A 16,040-nucleotide genomic window follows, 5' to 3' on the forward strand; every position below is an offset into this window, starting at 1 on the left:
AGAAAAAAGGGGGAAATATTTTTAATGACTGTTACAACTTTATAAAAAAAGAATGGAAAAAGAAGAAGAAGAGAATAACACATGGAACTTTTCGGGCGCAAATCCCTCCTACAAGATAGGTAACTATAACACTTCCACTCTCTATCAAAATAGAAACGTGAAAGACTTAAGACGTGTTGTGTAATACTGCATCAAATTGTGTTTTGTGTGTGTGTGTGTGTGTGTGTGTGTGTGTGTGTGTACGTGTTTGTGCGTGTGAGTACGGGTATTGTTCATCTTTTGGAATTTTTTTCCAGGGTGGGTGTTTTTGTTGTTTATTTTTTTTGCTTTTGTTTTTTTTGACTTTTTTTTTTGACTGGGAAGGCTGGGTTTTATGTTTGTCTGTTTTTTTCTATTTGTTTTGGTTATATTTTATGTTTATTTTTGATTTGTTATTTTTTCCTAACCTTTTTTTTTCAGTGTTTTTTTTTCTTCGGGGGGGGGGGGGGGGGGGGATGGGGGGCGGGGGGGGGGGGGGGTTGTTTCTTTTTCTTTCTAGATTTATTTTTATTTTGAGTATCCAAGTATTTATTTTTCATTCATTTTCGTATCCATCAACGAAATAGAATCGTGTTGTAAGACTTTCATTGCATCTAATCAAAACACCCCAACCTTAATCACGTGATTCGGTGAGTCACCCAGAAATGTCAAGTCATGTGAGGAATACAAAAACAAGCGCCGTCTGTCGTCAAAATTCTCCATGGAAGGGTGACAAACTGTTGAAATCGTTACAAATTAGTTTAGGTTGGTCTCTTGTGAATCGCATTTCACAAGATAATTATTGAATCAGTGGTCCTTGCACGATGTTAAAGTTTTGTAGTGTTTGTTGGGTTATTTTTGTTGTTTTTTTTTAAATGTTGCTTTAGTTTTTTTGTCTTTATTTTGTTTTTTGTTTTGTTTTTTTTTTTGTTTTTTTTTTGTTTTTTTTTGGGGGGTGGAGGGGGGGGGGGGGTCATGTCTGTTATTTTTTGTTTTTGTTTTCTTTTTTCGGAGTGTAGTTTGTTGGGTTTTATTTTTTTTTTTTTTTGGTGTTTTTTGTTTTGTTGTTCGTTTTTGTCTTTATATTTGTTTGGGCTTTTTGTGTGTGTGAGGGGGGGGGGCGTTAAAAATTGTTTTTGTATTTTTTTTCGAACGGAAAAAAGGTCAATTTTAGTAGAAATTTTTTTGGAATTCCCAAACTGATTACTTGTATAAAATCGTAAAAAATGGTCATGATTTGTGTAATACGCGTACTTTTTGTAGCTAGTATGATTAATATTTATATCTAGATTTGGTATGCATTTTCCTGTAACCATTCAATAAATTTTCACTTCATGCTATAGACTCGAATCTGGAACTTGCAACTCAGAAGCCGAATGTCATATCTTAGACCACAAAACCGTACACTGTAGCTTCAAAACAGTTGTATGTCGAGTTGGCCATAGATGGAGAGGTATGGAGGGATGTCTGGACAATAAGATAGATAACTGCGGCTTGTGGTCTAGTGGTATGACACTCGCTTTTGGATTGGACGGTCTTGGGTTCGAGTCTCGCTCGGTGCATAGTTCAGTGCTTGGAAAAGGCTCTTCACTCACATTCTCTCACCGTACTTAGGTGTAAAATGAGTACCTGGCTGTTAACAGCTTTGTCTCTGTCCGAAAAAAATTGATAATATCGCCCAACAGGCGTCATGTAACGTCCTACATGTCAAGTATTGCTGTTGGCCAGGGACCCCTTGTAAAGCGCTTTGAGCACGTTTAGTGGATATTGTGCTATATAAGAGCTCAAGTATAGATAATTACTATAGATATGAATAATGAAAAGAAGAATAAGTAGGTAGTCAACGTAAATATTCGATTTCGCTTATATTGTACCGTAATTGGCCAAAACTAGATTTTTTGGCATAGACTGAATACATTTGAATATATCAATACAATAATGTAAAATGACTTTATAAAAAAGGTTGGAAAGCGAACGATACTATCTCCAGCAAGTAAATTACATTCATTTCGGTGATATATCGTTAGCGAAGTGTCAGGACGGATTGGGGTGGTTGCGGTGACCCTAATTTCGGCAAACGCCCTCTCTTTGATGTCCGCCGGATGTCCAAAGAATTAATGACCGGAAGTTATTGTGGTCACTTGTGAATATTGAGCACTGGCCACTCCGGCGAGAGAGTCGTGATGCTTGTGTGACAATTGGCCATCTGTCAGATTGTAACGGGATCTAGATTATAGATAACAAGGTGCTGCCTGAAGTTGATGGCGTGCTGAGGTTAGTGTAATCTAATCTAACGGTTATAGCCCACTATCCATAATTTTGGGGTTAGGATGGAGTTTTATATTAGTGAATTTTGAACTAGGTGCAAATTATTGCATATTTTATGTGTACGGCTTTGTACCTACAGTTGATGGCTTGGTAAGTTTAAATGTTTGAGTATCAAACTAAATTACCCTTATCTAAAAACAATAATAAAGAGATGATTTACGTCAATTTCGTTCCATCTATTTATTGTGATGTATCAAAAGCCCATTTAAAAACAGTAAACGTTCTACTTGAAAACAGGAAAATATATTTGGTTGTCAATGCTATTAAACAAAGTTCTACTCACCGATGCTTAGTACAAGGACAAAAATCCAATATCTATACTTTCTAATATGTAGTTGAATGTATGACCGACGAATCTGTGTCTATCAATAATGAATTAGTTTACTACCGTGCACGGAAAACTATTGAATCATTTGGCCAGAAAACGCATCCTTCAAATATCGATCGATGTATATGACCCTCATCTTGGCAACAAATCTCAAACCCGGGACTTCTCAAAGAGGGTGCCTGAAAAAAATCGATATCCGTCCTTTCGGCTTGTCAAGGTGAGAGACAATGATCCGTCAGAGAGTTGTGTGTATTTGAAAGGGCTCTTTGTAAGCATATCTAGGATTGACCCCGGTGTTAATGTATATCTTGCTATAGACAGTTGTTAGATTGTAAAAGGGAGTTCCCAAGAAAACTGACCGCTACCTCTCCTCTTCTTCTTCTTCTTCTTCTTCTTCTTCTTCTTCTTCTTCTTCTTCTTCTTCTTCTTCTTCTTCTTCTCTATACTACATACTATACATACTATATTTACTATCTACTACTACTCTACTATATACTATCTACTACTATACTACTACTATACTACTACTACTATACTACTACTACTACTTACTACTACTACTACTACTCTACTACTACTCTACTCTACTCTACTACTACTACTTACTACTACTACTACTACTACTACTACTACTACTACTACTACTACTACTACTACTACTACTACTACTACTATCTACTACTATCTACTACTACTACCTCCTCTCTACTCTCCTCCTCCTCTACTACTACTACTACTTACTACTACTACTACTACTACTACTACTACTACTACTACTATACACTAGTGCTACTACTACTATTACTACTACTACTACTACTACTACTACTACTACTACTACTAGCGCTACTTCTACTTTTACAACAACAACAACAACAACTACTACTACTACTTCTACTATTACTACTACTACTACTACTACTACTACTAACTACCTACTACTCTGTGCTACTACTACTACTACTTACTACTACTACTATCTGCTACTAGTGCTACTACTACTACTACTACTACTACTACTACTACTACTACTACTACTATTACTGCTACTACTACTACTACTACTACTTACTATACATTACTACTACTACTACTACTACTACTACTACTACTACTACTACTCTGCTACTAGTGCTACTACTACTTCTACTACTATACTACTACTACTACTACTACTACTACTGCTGCTGCTGCTGCTGCTGCTGACTACTACTACTACTACTACTACTACTACTACTACTACTACTTTTAGTGCTACTATACTACTATACTACTATACTACTACTACTACTACTACTATTTGCTACTAGTGCTACTACTACTACTACTACTACTACTACTACTACTACTACTACTACTACTACTACTACTACCACTTCTTCGACTCCTTCTCCTCCTCCTCCTTCCTCTTTGCACTTATCGAGACAATCCTGCTATATACATAATACAATCATGTATTCCAATACAACGACCAAGATATTCAAACCCATTCATTCATCCCACCAGCTCGCCACTTTTCCTGTCCATTGATGAATCCATCCAATCATATTATCACCAATCAGTTTTGACAATTCTTCTTTATTTACATCACGTGCATTGAGTGGCGCTAATCCCATCCGTGACGAATAATATTTCCATCCTTGTCACTACCGAGAGCATCCAATATCCTTCAGCGATTTCCCGAGATTGGGCTTCTATATCAAGCAATGTAAACTAAACATGGTCAAATAGCTATACAGGGGGTAACAAGCCAACAGCAAGTATCTAACATGAAGAACGAGACATCACGTCTTTGAGACCCAACAATTACGGCCCTTTTTTATACTGTTACCGACCAGGCACTCATTTGCACCTGAGTTCGTTGAAAACATCTGAATAAAGAGATTTTTCATGGGATTCAACTTTGGACCGCCCAGATTGGGGCTCGAGCCAGGGACTTAGAGAAACTGTAAAGATCTCTTAAACATAAAGACTAAAACCAGTTTTCCTATTCTTAACTATAAGTTTAATATTTAGCAACAAAATCGCCTCGACATAAAACTGATTTCATGTGGTAGCTAACATTTAAAAAAATTAATTTAGTCAGAAGTTAATGGCTCCATTCACCGTTTAAATAAAAATCAAAAGATGCATATCGATATGATATCGGCATATCGTTATAGCCAGATTGTTATCGATCTTAATCTCTTTTTTTATCTTCTGTCATGTTGCGTGCTCTCTCAAAGCAGAACAGGAGATAAGAAATAACTCCCCAATCTCTACAATGAAAAGAGATCTCCGCGCATGCGTTGTAGAGCTATCTCATCCGGTCACTTTATTCTTGCAATTTCCGTTATAGATCAAAGACATCGTGGTGCCTTTGTGTTGATTGAAGGCCGGCAGACATGGATAATTCAAGGTTTCGTTAAGGAAGATTCAATCTTTCGTCGGTAAAACCGATAAAAAGTTCACGATCGGTTTATTACTTTATTCGGCATGTCATGCAAACTAGAGATGGAAGCGTTTGAGCAAATCTGTAAAAATCATTCAAGAACTTTTGTAGATCAGGAGGCAAAGGCTTTGGCATAAAAGGTAAATTAAATGGAAGCTGTGGGACTTATTGAACATTGGGCTTTGGCTGGTTTCAAGATATTTACAGCGCTTTCGGTGCTTTAAGGTCATATCAATGCCAAGAATTGTTCTTCGAATCCATAGTATACCATGTCTTCCCTTTGGCAAGAGAATCATTTGTTCTCTCTCTCTCTCTCTCTCTCTCTCTCTCTCTCTCTCTCTCTCTCTCTCTCTCCCTTTCTTTATCTCTCTCTCTCTCCCTTTCTTTATCTCTCTCTCTCTCTCTCCCTTTCTTTATCTCTCTCTCTCACACACACTCTCTCTCACACACACACACACACACAACACAATATCTAAAATCAATAAAAAAAAGTTTATGATCGGTTTATTACTCGTTATTCGGCATGTCATGCAAACTGTTGTTGGAAGCGTTTGAGTAAATCCATAAATTCAGGGAACCAAACATTTTGGATAAAAAGGGAATTAAATGGAAGTTGTTGGGCTAGTGCACAAATGGAGACGATTGCTTGCTGCAAATGATTAGCAGAGCTTAAGATGGTTTAAGGTTTTATAGACGCCAGAAGACAAGAGATAAACAGATGGTGTTTGACCAATAGTCATAAAATACAGTACATCATTTATTTTCTATACGACAAGGAAACCATTTCTGCTATCACATTAGGATATCCGGACAACTAGGTGGTAGTGCACCCGTCAGACAATCAAAGGGACAGATATCTATCCAGATAGTTTAAATATTTTCTGACGCTTTGCAAGGATTGGGCAATATGGGAGACGTTTGATTTCAAGTGATTCAAAACAATAACCGCCCCCCCCCCCACCCCCAATCCCCAACATGAGAATATATATAACTCAATATATTACCTAACATATACTAAAAGCGCTTTACAAGAGACCCCAAGCCAACAACAGTACTTATTGTGCAGGGAGAGATATGAGGACTGTAAAGTGCTGTTAGAATTTCTTTTCTACAAAGACAATGCTATAACCATCCTTATTATCTTTTTACACACAAGTTACTCCATGCGGCTATGTGATCTTATGGATGACACTTGCTTTTGAATCAGAAGTCTGGAGTTCGAGCCTCGCTCGGCGCATAGTTGAGTCCCCGGATAAGGCTCTTTCCTCACAGTCTCTCGCCGTAATCAGGTGTAAATTGAGTAACTGGCCGTCAGGGACCCTTAGTTACGCGCTTTGAGCACGTACAGTGGAAATTGCTCAAGATTAAGGATCTCATATATTGTATAACTATAATACATGATAATAAAGACTAAGTTTTGTTATCTGTCTTGTCATCAACCGAAGACCACTAATATTATGATATATTATAACGCCTCCTCTAAACGGGTTATAATAGTCCGTTGGGATTCAAACTACTTTATTTGAACGGGTCAACTGTCGTTCTCTAGAAAAACACGTATTTATAAATATATAGCCAGTCAGAAAACTCCTCCACCAAATATCGATCTATTCAAATGACCATTCGAGAAGTCCCATGTTTGAGAGTTTTTGCCATGATGAGGGTCGTTTAAATCGGTCTATATTTGAATGAGGAGTTTTCTGACCAATCTTTTAATCTATGTGTCTTTCCAGAGTACTGCAGTTAAATGGTTAACGTTTTGCTGTTACCTTCAACTTTGGTTTGTTTCCTCTAATTAGCAACCTCTGAATCATTCTTTTGGCTCTATTATCAACGTGTATTAATTTGAGGAAAATCTATTCCTCACGACGAATCAATCATGATGCCGAACAGACCATGCATAAAACTGCAAGGAAAATAAATTGCAGAGCAGGCACTGGTGCGATAAAGATCTAAAAATACGGATGATTTTCAATCGTTTGCTCTATGATGATGAAGGCTATTTGCTATTTGTTTTGTAGGATTTTTATTTTTGTTTTTGTTTTTTGCAAATTTATTTTTTTGGTTTGTGTTGTTGTTCTTGGTGATGGTGGTGATGGGGTTTTTCCCGGGTTTTATTTGTTTGTTTTGTTTTTGTGCTTTTATTTATAGATAGTGTTGACCTTATTTTTTTCTCTGTGTCAATTTTGTCATATTCCATCGTTCAGGCAAATCTATGAAGCTGCTGTCACACAAATTGTTATTGAGTTTCATCAAAATAGAGATATTGTACAGAGCAATATCCGCTAGATGTACTCAACGCCCTTATAAGAAGTTTCAAGCAAATGGCAACACTTACCATGTAGGATGTTATTATTATACAACTCTTGTAAGTTGTTATTAAAATTTTTCTTCGTTACAGAAAACACAGTAACCTACCAGGTACCAAATTTACGCACGATTGAATTGAACCATGATATGAAAACCCTTTTCCAAGCAATCGATGTTGCGCCACCTACAGCGGGACTCGAATCCGAGCCCTACAATTCATATACCGAGTTTCTTGCCAATAGGCCAAGCAATATATAATAAGTTCAAGTTCAAGTTCAAGGTCAAGAGATTATTTAAGCCTTTCCTGGCCAATCATCATAATTTTGTTATAATAATGATAATAATGATAATAATAATAGTAATAATAATAATAATAATAATAATAATAATAATAATAATAATAATAATAATAATAATAATAATAATAATAATAATAATAATAATAATAATAATAATAATAATAATAATAATAATAATAATAATAATAATAATAATAATAATAATAATAATAATAATAATAATAATAATAATATAATAATAATAATATATAATAATAATAATAATATAAGAAGAAGAAGAAGAAGAAGAAGAAGAAGAAGAAGAAGAAGAAGAAGAAGAAGAAGAAGAAGAAGAAGAAGAATACAATGTTATAGGGATTTCGGCAACACTGCCGGGTCATATAACACCCATCGCCAGTCACATATCAATTATCCTCAGTAAAACAACTAAATTGAACCCAAGTCTCAATGCTTTGGCTGTATATTCAATATTCAGTTCCTAATTCATCCCCTGGTATCGACGTGCACTTATTTTGCAGGTCTGATAACCGAATTCCTTATGGACTCATTGTTGTAATGGAAATCTCAAAATATGACATAACATATTGTCCATTACAACAATGTTAAACTGGGCCCATAAGTGCGTTCGGATGTCAGACCTCCATATATGTACACGTCGCCAGATAAAATACCATTTTGATGCAACGGATCACATATTTACTCACTTAACGTTCTTTTCTTTCTATCTACTACACAGAGAACATTGAGAGATCCTGAGTGAGTCAGAGAGCAAGCTAACCATATCCCAACCATCCTATATATCCACGATATCGTGCAAAAAGTGATATCCCTGAAGGCTTAATGCTGTTGGAGATTCAAATAAAATGACCTTTCAAAATATTCACGCCCGATGTCTGTGACATTTCTGAGGCCTGATGATAGCGACTATAAAGATAATATTGTGAAAAACATAAAATGAGACCTTCAAAATACAACTGTGTGGAAAGGCTTTGAAACTATCTTTTATTTTCGGATTTGGGTCAGTTTGTTTTTTCATTAAAAAATTTGCCTGCAGCTCTTTTCTGGGGATACGTGGTCTAGTCGTATGACACTCGCCTTCGGACTGGAAGGTCCAGTGTTCGAGTCTCGGTATGAGCTGCGCATTGTTGAGTCCTTGGAATAGGCTCTTTACTCACATTCTCTCATCTTAATTCTCTCATTTAAACGAGTAGCTGGCCGTTAAAAGCATTGACTCTGTCAGAAAAAAATTGTAATATCGCCTAACAAGCGTCATGTCTCGTCCTACATGTCAAGTGTTGCTGTTGTCTGGGGACTCCTGCTAAAACGATTTGAGCACGTTTAGTGGATGTTGCGCTATATAGATGCTCTATTATGTGCTATAGAACAAGACAATTGTGAGCAACAGCCTCAAAACAGTTTTATGTCGGAATACGCCAGATCACAAAAAGTGAATGTTAAGTTAATCGATAAGAGTTATTTCATCTCTTAAGAATTTATTTTTATTTTCTTAAAGAAACAAAAATTGCTGGCACAGGTCTCTGGCGTTGATATAACCTAAATGTGTTGCAAGCGCCGTAAAACCCTTTTTTAAAAAAAAAAGAAAAAAAGCACAGGTCTCAACTTTTTGGCTATAAATTCAATTATATTCAATTTTTATATCTAACCGATCTTAACATAATACCGCTTTGAAGTGATGGGTTACATGTAGCTGTAATGTCCTTGTTGGGAAGCGCTAAGCTATTCAATCTTATCTGTGGTTTTGTGTGGTCTTGTGGTATGACACCCGCCTTCGGATCAGAAGGTCCAAGATTCGAGTCCCGCTCTCAGCGGCGCATAGTTTAGTCCTTAGAAAAAGGCTCTTCACTCACATCCTCTCATCGTGCTCAGGTTAAACTGAGTACCCGGCCGTTAGCAGCAGTGTTGTCTCTGCTGGAAAAAAACGTAATATCTCCTAACTGATGTCATGTATCGTCCTACATGTTAAATGTTGCTGTTGGTTAGGGACACCTTGTAAAGAGCTTTGAACACGTTTTGTGGATTTTGCGCTACATCAATGATCAAGAATTTTTTTCTTGTTTTTTTTTTTAAATATATTTATGGTTACTTGCAGTGGGCTGCCAATCTATATCGTTTCTGGCGTACTGATAGCTCGTTCATAATTAATTAACCACAGGTCGAAAGATATGGGTTCAAACTTCTACAACTGGGAAGTAGTTAGAATGTGAAAATTACATTTGAATCGTCTTAGAAATGAAATGTCACTAGCTAATGAATAAGACTCTTCATGCGTTTCGATTACTTACGTCCTCCTAGTTCAAAGCCATTGAAGAGTAAAATCCAATCATGATTTTATACTTTCAAGGTATAGTTTGTAAAACCATGTAAATTGAAATATTTTGGCCATGTAAAAAGACACGACTCCATTACGAAAGATATTTTAGAGGGCAAAGTTGAAGACAGAAGCCCAAGGGCAGACCACCTAGAACGTGGAGGGATGATGTGAAAGGCTGGAGTGGACTCTCTGCAGCTGAATGTAACCAAAAAGCATGCAACAGAGAAGAGTGGTGCACTATTCGACCTCTACCTAAAGAGATGGCACCGGAAGTAAGTAAGTAAATAAGTAAATTATTATCTCGCTTTAAAAACCATGTGACGATATTATCAAAAGTTGAATTAAAATGAATTTTTTATTTATTCATTTGAATGACACACAATTATACAATCTATCTCGCTATTAGGGGACAGCGTGGCTCAGCTGTACGGTCTTTGCTTCGTACTCTGAAGATACTGAGTTCGATCACCTGCCGCTGCGTTGTGTGGCCTTGAGCAAGTCACCTCGCCCTAGCTCAATTCGCGGCGCTGCACTGCGGCTAACGCCTGGGTTATTTCAGTCTTCCCTTGGAATAGACCCAAGAGACAAATTTCCCCTATTGGATGAATAAAGGGAATTTTATTTTATTTTTATTTATTTATTTAAAAGACTTGAGCATTTATATAGAGCAATATCCCTAAACATGCTTAAAGAGCTTTATAGTGGGTTACTAGCTAATAGCAACGATTAATTACGAAGGATGAAACATGCAAGTTGCAAGCCAATATTACATTTCTTTTCCGACAAAGAAAACGCTGTTAACGGCCAAATATTCATTTTTACACCTGATTACGGTGAGAGATTGCGAGTGAAGAGTCTCTTCTAGACATTCACTCTATATCTCGCTCAGAACGGGACTTGAATCCTGACCTATCTATCTAAAGGCGAGTATCATACCACACGTCCACATAGCCGCGCTAACATATTCGTCTTTGAACACCATATACCGATATATCATACTCAATCTTTCATTAACGAGTTACCGATATGATGTTATTGGCCTCCTTACCATTCTACCAATTAATCAAAGAGAGAAACATTTCTACCCCTGATACAACTTGATGCTGAACTTTCACCTCGAAATGGTTCACTATCGACTCAAGATATCAAACACTAATGATATGTCGTAATCTCTCGTCGGGGTAAGATATGGAGGGAGGTGGGGGTGGGCGGGGGAGGCGGAGTGGCCGAGTGGAATGCACTGTGAGCCTGAATGTCCAGGCTTCGAGTCCCGCTTCAGACACTTTCTTTTTTTTTTTTCTTGGGCAAGATTATCAATCCCCAATTTGCTCACGTGGACAACATTGGTGATGCCTGTTGACATCAAACATCCTGTTTGATGATTATCAATATTCCTTCATGGAATGTCCAGGCGACTGGATCTAATGGCACCGTTGCGAAAGGGCTTCATTTTATTTTTAAGACAAAGATCTGAAAAAAAGTGATCACGAAATGGTAGACAAAGCAATAAAGAAAAATACAAGGAAAACAAACATCCCATCAAAACAAACAATCATCCTTTTCCGACTGGGGATCGAACCTCAAACCTCCTGATTACCGGTAATCAGGTGGTTTGAGTTTCGGTATCCACTCGAGGCCGGTTGATTTTTTTGGAAGGGCTTTTTCGTGTGTTTTCTTTTTTGCTTTGTTTTGCAGTTTAGTCTCATACGCACGTTTTTAGATCTTTTTCTTACGCCGGTGCCTGCTCCCTAATTTGTCACTTTTATGTCGGGGTAATTTACTATTACTAATATATTATTTGGCATAAAACTTCATCAGTCGTATTTATCACACTACTTATAAGCTAATCAGAAGCTTTTGATATCATGTTATTGGCCTCCTCAGACTTCGGCAGATCAATCAAAGACAGACAGTTCAACGCCTGAAACAGCTCGATACATCGTTATAATATCAAAACATCGGTATCGTTTCCATCAAAGACTAATCAATTAAATAACACTCAGATGACCTTTCACCTCGAAATGGTTTCCCGTCGACTCAACATATCGAATATAGATGATATGTATGTGATCAATAACATCATAGCGGAATTATGTCGAGGTGATTTATATGCATGATAAATATTGAATTTATTTTTCCCAACATGAATGAATTTTGGATTGAGTTTGTATAATATATTTAACAATAAGTAATGACTGAAAGCTTCAATTTATGGAATGAAAACCGATACGTGGACGTTTCTGGTTTCCGTTTTATCAACAAAACACGATGAATGAAACACTGAAGTCGAATGAGAGATATGAGAATCCCATTCGTCCTTAGTGTTTCATTCATTATGTTTTGTTGTTAAAGGGGAAACAGGAAACGTCCAGATTATCAATCTGTCTTCGGTCCATAAATTGAAGATTTCATTCATTACTTATTGTTTTTTACGTATTCCTTTGATCTTCAAGCAGCAATATTTTTATTATAATATATTTATAACATTAGATTGTTATTTCCTTACAGATATCGAAGCTAAAATTTCACATTACTGGTGACTTTTACTTTAGAATCATTTGAAAGCAAGTCATATCTTACCCTACCTTAAATCTCTCGGCAACAGGAGCCACATATAGTCTTATCTCGTTAAGCAGCTAACCGACGAAACTTGAAACATCATTGTGCAAATATTTTTAAAAGAAGGCATGAAGATTCGAACTTTTTTGATAATTACACCATAGAAACATGTTTACAATATCTAGTTCACTCCGATATAATACCAATTGGAGAAGTCGGGTCAGACATTTTCTCAAACATTTTTGAGTTGTGAAAATGTTTGCCAATATTGATTCATTTGTGTTAGAAGAAATATGACACCCTTGAACACGATTAATCATTAGTTATTGAATGGTTTCTTCTGTTCCAAAACACGCGCGATGCTCTGGCATAATTTTCTTGGGTTTATTTCGGACACATTGTTCATTTCACTTTTTTAAAATCAAAAAACGCTTTAGCTTTTATTTAGGGCAATATCCATCAAATGTGTTCAAGGCACTTTACAAAGGAGTCCGCGCCAATGACTTAACATGAAGAAGGAAACATGAGGCCTGTGAGGCGGCTTTGCAATTTTTTTTATTGCGATGGAGGCAACACTGTGACAGGCCACACACTCATTTTACACCTGTTTGCGGTGAGAAAATGTGAGTAAAGAATCTTTTCCAAAGACTAAACATTGCGCCCACCAGAGAGTGAGTCGAACCAGGGACCTATCGGTCCAAAGGAGAGTGTCGTGAATACCACAAGACCACAAAGCCGTCAGTATTCATGATTTTGTGTTAGAGTAAACCTGGCACTCCTGAGAATGCAGCCTTACTCTGGAAATAATACGTAGGATTTTAAAAATTTGGCTAGAGAACTCATCCTTCAAATATCCATTAATTAAAACGACCATCATCTCGGCAAAGCCTATCACACTTTGGACTTCATCTAGCCAAGATGAGGGTCATTTCAGTCGATCGATATTTCAATCGCGAGATTTCTGGCCAAATTTTTAAAATACGTGTTTTTCCAGAGTCCGGTAGAACGGTGAATCAGTTATTAAATTGATTCCTCTCCTCTATAACACGTGCGAAGTATTCTGACATATTTATCTCTGGTTTATTTCCGAAACCTTGTTCATTTTATACGACTAGAGAGGACTGTATTGATTTGCCATTGATCTTAGCACAACACTATGCACTTGTTATTGAATGAAATTCTCATATTCCAAGTCTCTAGAGAATGGCCGTGATGGTGATAATTCTTTAAGTCGACTATGACTGCGAGAATCAGCTACAACATTTATGGCTCTTGTTATGAATTTTTGATGGCGGCACGTGATATTTCATTCCAGTTTTGGCATTTAGTGTTTTCGAGATATTATAGCTATGATTAATGAAAGGGAAGGTTTAGTGAGTGTTGAATGCACTTGGCGTGATTAGCTATAAACCATTGGAAGAATTACTGTAGTTTACAACCGTAATCTGTATGAATTTGTAGTCTTATGGTATTAGGCTCGTAGACGACCTGTAGGTCTTTGGTTCGAGTCCCATTTAACGGGCGTACTGTGGAGTCCTTGGGGGAAAAAAATGTTCTTTACTCACAATGACAATATCTCGCTATACTCAGGTGTAATTGAGTAACTGGCTAATAATAACGTTGTTTGTTATTGTTTTTTGTTTTGTTTATTTGTTTGTTTGTTTTGTTGGGGTTTTTTGGGGGGTGGGGTTTTAAAAAGAAAAATGCAAAACACCTTACAGGCGTCAGTCTCGCTCTATATGTTGATGTTGCCGTTTACTTTGGAACCATTTTAAGGCTCTTTGAGCAATTAATTAAGTATATATTGTGTTTTGTAAAAGCTGATGCATCCATTTCAAATACTGGTATTCTTCAACACACATCCTTCCTAAATGCACCCCCCCCCCCCCAAATGGATATTATAATATTTGATTTTGAAAACATTCTTGGTAAAAGACTAAACATTTTATATTTATTGACTTGGCTTACTTCTCTTTTCTTTCCCTTTAACAGTTGATCGTATAAGGCGGGGACCCGACATGCATGTGACGGGTGCAGAGTGACCAAGTGGATCAAGCATTACACTTCCACTCGGACTACTAGGGTTAAAACCCTGCTGTTGGCATCTCGTGAATAAAATATGAAATCCGTAATATTGCTTACGAAAGTGCCCTCAAAAACCATAATATCAACTTAACTCGAGTTTCATTATTAATTTAAATTTTAGCTCTAAATTACGACTTCATAATACCGTTGTGAGGCTATAATAAAAACAAAACAAACCTGAGCTTTTGTATAGCGCGATATCCACTTAATGTGCTCAAAGCGCTTTATAAGGGGTCTCTGACCAACAGCAACAAGTAACATGTAGAACGAGATATGGCGCCTGTTAGGCGATATTACAATTCTTTTTCCGACAGAGACAACGCTGTTAACAGCTAGGTACTCATTTCACGGTTAGTGAATGTGAGTAAAGAGCCTTTTCCAAGGACTCAACTATGCGCCGAGCGAGGCTCGAACTCAGGACATTCCAATCCGAAAGCGAGTGTCATACTACTAGACCACATAGCCGCACGAGGCTATGAGTGACATAATAATAATATTAGAGACAAAAACTTCATTTAAAACGTTGAGCCTGTCCAAATAATTAGGGATCTCCGATCCACCGATGACGTTTTCAATTTTAATCAATCAGTGATTTCCAATGAATGAATGGTGCTGGCGGGTGATGGCACAACGAGGCCAGTGTCTGAGCGAAAGCCCTCCCATAAAACGTCAACAATAAACCTGTCTAGGGGGACGCAGTGCGTGACCAATCACGCCTGGCACTTTAAAACGGCCATTCGTTTGTACTTTGGCAAAATGATTATTTTCCATTTTGGCCAGATAACTTTATATTTACAAATCGATCAATTTAGAGGATCTCGAAGATGAGGAGAGAAGGATGAGAAGAAGAAGAAGAAGAAGAAGAAGAAGAAGAAGAAGAAGAAGAAGAAGAAGAAGAAGAAGAAGAAGAAGAAGAAGAAGAAGAAGAAGAAGAAGAAGAAGAAGAAGATCTTTTACTGAACTTCTGAAAGCTGAGGACTTTAAAAAAAGAAAAACATCGAACAAAATTGAATAAAATAGCTTCAATTTGAAATCAAAATACTCCACACGGAACGTTTCGGGATGAAAAACTCTTCTCCGGTCACCACAAATCTCAAATCCAGGACTTCAAACAAAATTTTTAAAGTATCTGGATTAAGACTCTTTGACAATGTCGACAACTTGGGAGTCACCAGAATCGATCAATAGGTGAAGTACGAGTTTTCTGACCAAAATGATTTTAAAAAGTCGTTTAGTCAGAAAATGGTAGCGGAGTATCAATAGTGAGCTTCAATGGTGACACAGAGACAAAGAAGGGAGAGGAGTAATGGGATGCTGTCAGTTCAAGCACGAAGAAGGAACCGGGGTCAT

Source organism: Berghia stephanieae, chromosome 3 (assembly GCF_034508935.2).
Source record: "Berghia stephanieae isolate SIO BIC M18660-M18661 chromosome 3, UCSD_Bste_1.3, whole genome shotgun sequence".
Classification (NCBI taxonomy): domain Eukaryota; kingdom Metazoa; phylum Mollusca; class Gastropoda; order Nudibranchia; family Aeolidiidae; genus Berghia; species Berghia stephanieae.